The sequence below is a fragment of the Petromyzon marinus genome, unplaced genomic scaffold (genome assembly GCF_048934315.1).
Source record: "Petromyzon marinus isolate PM22_M1 ecotype Great Lakes invasive population unplaced genomic scaffold, UKy_Petmar_22M1.pri1.0 PM_G_Scaffold_53, whole genome shotgun sequence".
Classification (NCBI taxonomy): Eukaryota; Metazoa; Chordata; class Hyperoartia; order Petromyzontiformes; family Petromyzontidae; genus Petromyzon; species Petromyzon marinus.
This window is the reverse complement of record NW_027423006.1, coordinates 858,558-865,527: the sequence shown is the minus strand read 5'-3', so window position 1 is coordinate 865,527 and position 6,970 is coordinate 858,558. Positions and strand designations below refer to the sequence as shown.

Here is a 6,970-nt window from a genome sequence, read left to right as displayed (position 1 = left end):
TAGCCACCCACATAGACAGTCACTCATTCACTCAGTCACTCACCTAGCCACACACACAGTCACTCACCTAGCCACCCACACACTCAGTCACTCACCTAGCCACACACATAGTCACTCACCTAGCCACCCACACACTCAGTCACTCACCTAGCCACACACACAGTCACTCACCTAGCCACCCACACACTCAGTCACTCATTCACTCAGTCACTCACCTACCCTATGCCCAACTTCCTTCATGTCTCCACGCTCATGTTCAATCGATTCCAGTTCGATGTCAAACATGCATCTCTCCATGCTTTTATTTTCAAACACTGTTCTATTTTCTCTTGGGGTTTATATTTGCAAGCGTATTAACCTGCTAAATACACGCACTGTACAGAATGCCAACCCATGTTTTTCAATGGGATTTTCAATGAGTCGGGGTATATTTTTACCAGCCCCCCCCCCCCCAAAAGGGTCTCTTTGGCATTTATTTCAGAGCTCTCCGTTATGAAATTAAATGGGCAATATTAGTGCCATGGGCTACAGCAAGAAAGGAGCATCACTCGTGGTGGGAGCAAAAACTTTGGCTATGAGCAAGTTGAGAACCCCCCCAAATTGTAAATTAATTGGAGCCGCTAAAGTTACGGCACCCGAGGACTGCCAAGTGAAATCTGGTTTGGGGCTCATGGACAAAATAGCAATGCACACGGCAGACAAACTCGGCAGGTTAAGGAGACTAATCATAATTATTTTAATTTCAACATTCTTCATTTCCACTGCGACCTTTAAAATCTTTCGGTGCAGTCAATATAGAAATCTAAATTAATCCTCCAAAAAATGACAACTAAAATGTAAACGCGTCAAATTGCACTTTCGACCTATACCCACGGTTAACTTTAAACAAGAGTGATGGGACATTCACAAATAATACACAAAGTGACAATGATGTTGACACCGACGTTCAATACGGCATGAAACATGTTGAGTTGTCTTCTATGAAGGCTGGGCAGTGGAGAAGCACAGTTTGAGGGTGTAGAGGTATGGAACATCTGAGAAAATAAAAACAGGGGAGCCACATGACGTCTTCACTGGAGCACACAAAAACTTAAAACAATGAAGCGATTCTTAGGAGGGTCTTTGTTGATGTTAACAAACTCATTCAGGGAGCTAAGATAACGTTGAGTTGTGATAAGTGAAAGTGCTTGGCTATGTCAACTTTCAATTCCATTCTGTATATGCAAACAACAACGAAATCCAAATCGCCCATAAATAACAACCTGTTAATATATAATACAACAATCTACAACTGCTTTCGCTTCCTGCAATTTCACCCAAGGCTGCTAGGCAGCCAGTGTACACAGATGGTGCTATGGTAATAACAAGCGCCCCCCCCAAATCTGAACATTAGGTGCTCAACAGAGCGTACGACCAAAGATTTGCCGATAATGCAGCACCGCTTCAATGTCATCGCACCAACACAAATGGCCAACACCCCACAACTTACTTGCGTTCTTCAGGGGGTGATGGTTAATGCACGCCAGAGCCTCCATGGCATCGTTCTTGGTCTCCCACTCCATCAGGCCGGACACGCTCCTATCGGCTGGACACGTGGACGGACCGTCGCTCATAGAGTAATTTGGGTCGTGTAAAACGCAACACCCTTCGCCATTTTGATTTAAAGCTTTCGTGACTGCAGGGATTCATATTCTTGGTTCTTTCGGTAAAGTCACCACCACGTAGAAGGGAAACAATAAAATAATAAAAATATAAAACAATAAAATTCTCACGACGTTTCGACTGCAACACAAGCAATCATCATCAGGTGTGAAAACCACAGCAAGAAAATTTTAAAAAAGTGGCGGTTATTTTTAACGTTAGCACCACGGAGAGCGATTTGGCAGTTGTTCAGATGGACGAGTCCATCTATGTTCTGAAAAGAGGAGGGGGGAGACGAAAATAATGGATGCGGTCTGAAAGCCACCGTAAGCGTGAACAATCAATTAAGACCCGAAATGGTTTATCAAATCCTTCCAATGATTGCTAAGCCAGAATCCATCTTCTCGGTTGAAATTGTCTGTTTGTATATATTTATTATTTTGTTGTTTCCCTTCTACGTGACTTTACCTAAAGAAGCCGTGTTTAAAGGGTGGTGTCAGTCGTCGGTGAATTTCTGCAGCAGGAAGGCTTCAGTCCAATGCCTTGGCTACGCTAACACGCTTCAGTCAGCTTGGGCGCGAGTGAATAGCAAGGACTGCTCTCGGGAGAGAATTTTTCACAGGGTTTCTTGAGCATGGCCTCATAGCACACGTTGCAGATCATCTGGTGTCGTGCTGTAAATCAAGCGACGATTGCATGGAGAATACAGTACACGATTTATTCTGTGCCATGACACGTAAGATAAATAATAAAGATACTTTGCGGGACTTACTTTTTCCAGAAAACACTTTGAAAGAGCGGGGCCTCGCAATCGACATTTCGTCGCACAGCTGCGGGGACAGAACGGGCGGCGTTCACGTTATAGTTGGTAACAGTTAACGTGCACCGGTAAAGCATTCGGGAGATGTCATTTTAATTGCAGGCACAAATCCCGTTGTCCATTTTTAAATTTACATTCGCCAGCTTTGGAGCAGTCTTTCAAAGTGCTCAGATTATTGTGAACACCAAGCATAGACTCAGGGGGAATGCAACCATTTGCAGAAACAATGTCCAAAGACTGAAATGTAAACCTTTCGAATACGAATGAATATGAATCGTAATGTATTGAACAGGACAAATTAACGCGAGGTGTTGTCTAGTCTGTAACAAAAAAGTCCCTTTGGAACATCGACTGCATTATTTATACATCTTATGTTTTAACCGCTGAAAGGAAACTACATTACACCATTTTACATTTGTCCCGTCACAGGAAACGTGTCATGGGCCACCACAAACTCCACAACATCAATAGGCTCATCTTAAAAACCCACGATTGTTTCACGTGCAAACTTTAGACTTGAATATTTATAAAAGCTTCACCTGGGAAAACTTTTAAAGAAACCGAACGCGCTCCCCTTCTGCGCTGCTGGCAGCAGGCTGAAGGGGCGGCGGGGGCACGGACCTGCGCGAACATCTCGACCGTGATGTCCGTGGGCGCGTTGAAGAAGTGCAGCACCGCGGTGGGACGCTGGTTGCGGTTCTTCGCCGCCTTCTCGCTGTCGGCTTCTTCGCGGCGATGCCGGTACTTTGCCGGTCTGTCAGCGCCGTGTCCCCCCGGTGCCTGCGGCTGGACGCGGGTTATCCGATGGCCTCTGCCAAGCGGCACTTGGCGGTTGCGGTGCAGCGGATGCGGCGTGCTGCGCCGAGTGTTCCGTGACGTGGCGCTGCAGGCGTGGGGGGCGCGGGTCGGCCGTGCGTGTCACAGCGGCGGCGGCGTGTTGGTTGCTTGGTCCCCGGTGCCTCCCAAGTGCCGACGAGGATGTCGCCAATGTCGCCGTTCGTGTCGTCGCCGTTCACGTCGGTGGCTGTTGGCTGCCGGGCGCTTGATTGCTCGTGTGTTGCTTGCAAATTGCCTCCGTGTGCTTCTGTGTGCGGCAATGCTCGCAGATGCTCCTTGTAGCGTTGATGTTTGGAGTGAGGAAAATACTCTTCGAAGCGTTTACGGAAATTTGGCGATAAAATCAAACCGCACCGTGTCCCTGAAGCTCCCTTGATAAAGTGGCGAGACTTACCTCTTCGGAAACTAATATCTGTGCGTACGCACAATGTACTCGGGACAAAGATACATTTTCCTGTTCAGGCTCAATCGTACCAAATTAAAAGGGTTACTTTATAATAAGTGATATTTTCAATCGTAAATATCGGCTTTTCTGACATCCTCTAAGCTTCTCCGCTTAGTATCCAGACACCACATAATGCAGTCAAGGTTTCTCAACCCTACAAAATATAAAAACGCAACGTGCAATGTCCACCTCAAATATGCCAGTGAAAGTTGGCATCTACTTCTGATCCAACAGACACACACCCTGGTAAATCTAAATACAAAGTAAAACCTTGGATTGCGAGTAACTTGGTCTGCGAGTGTTTTGCAAGACGAGTTAAAATTGTAAATAAATATTAACTTGATAAACGAGCGAGGTCTTGCAATACGAGTAGTGTACGTGTAGACACGCTTTGTACTGCCCAGCGTCACGTGATCACACAACTGGTAGACGTGTAGACACGCTTTGTACTGCCGTGAGTCACGTGATCACACAACTGATAGACGAGTGTTATGATGTACGAGCGCTTTGGATTACAAACACGTTCCCGGAACAAATTATGCTCGTAATGCAAGGTTTTACACTGTAGTGTAAAAATGACCAGCCTTGATACACCCGAACAACCGAGTACCCGCCTATGGGCCACATGCACTTGACGTTGGGAAAATCTTCAAAGCTGATCAAAATCTAAAACGCCACCAACTTAATGGCAATGTCTATCGCATGTCCAGTACCAGGGCAACAGCTTTAATGGTAACAAAAAAACTAATCCAATGGATTATTGAACACTCCAACAGCCACATGCCTCCTTGTGAATCCTGTTCTTCACAACATTCACTTAAACTGCCACATTGTTGTGAAGGGTTAACTAGAAAAACAAAGTACACGGGCAGGAGTTTAAAACCAATCTGCCCAGAGTAAACTACGCAAGCTTAGCATGGGCTAAAAAAACACAAAGATTATTTAGTTATATGTTGCGCTAGCTGTTACTACCCGGCTTCGCCCGGGACTTGGATCCACCATGCCCGGCCGCCTTTGTCTCCCCAGTGGCGATGTTCACACACCACAGCAGTTACTCGTTTGAGGCTGAGTCGACCTAGGGGAGGCCCAGGACCGGTTAAAATAATCGTCACCGGTGGTGGCGGTGAGCGGGAATCGAACTTGGGTCGCCGGGTTCGTAGCGCAGCGTAGCGCTAACCGCTACACTACGGGTCACGTGACAGATTTGACGTCACAGCTCACTTGCCGTGCAAAAAATAAATGCATTATCGAGCTCCCCCCCCCCCCCAAAAAAGAAAAGTGTATTTGTGTAATGTTTGCACGGTGTACAGTCTGGAAAGTACCCACATGGCAAATTTCCAGTTTGTTGCATGTCGGGAAGTACGCTAAACATTTTGAACAGACACACACAATCACAACTTTGCCTTTTATATATATGGAGAAGATAGGTATAAACGAAAATAACCTTGACCAGCTCTACACAATTGCAGTGATTGCATGTTTGATACAGAAGAGGGGAGTGGCGTTTCAAATAACTTCCTGTGACATCGACCAAGTTCTGTAGATTGTAAACAGTACACCAATGTGCTTCAAGACAACCAAGTGTCTGCAGGTGTGACATTTTTCTGCAACCAAAATCTCAAGTGCAGAAGCTGCATTATCCTCTTGAGAACGCTCCAAACTTCCCCCTCTACTTGGCCACGGATCTTCAAGTATAACACGGCAAAGCCGGCTGCGTACAGAAATAGTCAATGCCTGTTTCATCACGCCGTGCACACCCCCCATCCCTTGCGTTAAAAACGTCACCCCCCCCCCACACACCGAGGGCTCACCACCACCAGCTGTCGAGAGAGCGCGGCTCTGGTATGCTCAATATTGGTCTTACCTTGCTTGAGGCCAGGGTTGGTGAAGTCCCAGGTCTCAGAGTCATTTTTAAACACATTCAGACGCGTCGCCTGTAAAGAGGACACAGCAGGGGGAAAAGATAAACATTATTCGTGGCCAGCATATAGGGCATAGATGCTCGGAAAAAAATTATATAACTTTAGAACCTTCTTTGGTTCTTTCGGTAAAGTCATCACGTAGAATGAGGATAAAATAATAAACTAAAACAATAAAAGTCTCACGACGTTTCGGCCACAACACAAGTGGCCTTCTTCAGGTGAAAGGAAGAAACCTGTCGTCCCGACCTTGTGTTGTGGCCGAAACGTCGTGAGAATTTTATTGTGTTATTTTATTATTTTATTCTCATTCTACGTGGTGGTGACTTTACCTGAAAGAACCAAAGAAGATGAATCTTTGCAGTCACGAAAGCTTTAAATCGAAACTTTAGAACCATTTAAAATGTACAAGCATAATAATTATTAAGCAAGTCATTACCCCCGAGACAATTACGGCACGCAACTTGCGGTGAAACCGAGGTACTTAACGCAACCCTTCACCTCCTGGGAGATGAATGAATAAGAGCTGCCACACGTAGGAAGTCAACGGTAAGCTAAACTTTCGCGCCGTACGTAGCAAAAGCGTGCTTCTTCTTTGGTTTTGCAGTCACGAAAGCTTTAAATCGAAATAAAAGCGTGCTTATCGGAGTTGTGGGAAACAGTGGCCATTCTGCCACCGTTTTTTTTTAAGATCACGTGTTGATTATCCCTCTTCGTTGGAACAAGCTCCCTTCGTGTTTGCAGATAAAAATCGCTAACCCTCGGTGGCCTATTTAAATTCCAAACTTGTTTAATTGCACATAAGTTTGGCATGCTCTGCCTAACTTGGTATTATTTATTCGCGGTGTTCCTCGTGTACTGTGAAGCATTAGCCTTGATCGTATACCTCAAAAATGTTGAAGTGCCATAACCCCGTTATGAAAATGATGCATTCGTTATTACTGTTCTGTAATTTTATTACAGTCACTCACTTAGCCACCCACAAAGACACTCATTCACTCAGTCACTCACCTAGCCACCTACAGACACAGTCACTTATTCACTCAGTGACTCACCTAGCCACCCACACAGTCACTCACCTAGCCACCCACACACTCACTCACCTAGCCACCCACACACTCACTCATTCACTCAGTCACTCACTTAGCCACCCACACAGACACTTAGTCACTCATTCAGTCACTCACCTAGCCACCCACAGTCACTCACCTAGCCACCCACACAGTCACTCATTCACGCACTCACCTAGCCACCCACACAGTCACTCATTCACTCAGTCACTCACCTAGCCACCCACACACTCAGTCA

At 45.9% G+C, this 6,970-nt stretch overlaps 1 long non-coding RNA gene across 2 annotated transcripts; it reads right to left on the bottom strand.

Moving 5' to 3' along the window:
- Positions 1–284: 284 nt before the first annotated feature.
- Positions 285–4,470, bottom strand: LOC142917813 (uncharacterized). 2 transcript variants are annotated; one of them, XR_012937223.1, is made up of 4 exons: positions 3,083–4,470; positions 2,414–2,471; positions 1,490–1,585; positions 285–1,034 (listed from the first exon to the last, which is right to left on the bottom strand). It is a non-coding gene; the product is annotated as an uncharacterized LOC142917813 (long non-coding RNA). The 2 variants fall into 2 exon arrangements; XR_012937222.1 differs by lacking the exon at positions 3,083–4,470 and having other exon boundaries at positions 2,414–2,972.
- Between the last annotated feature and the right edge of the window lie 2,500 nt (positions 4,471–6,970).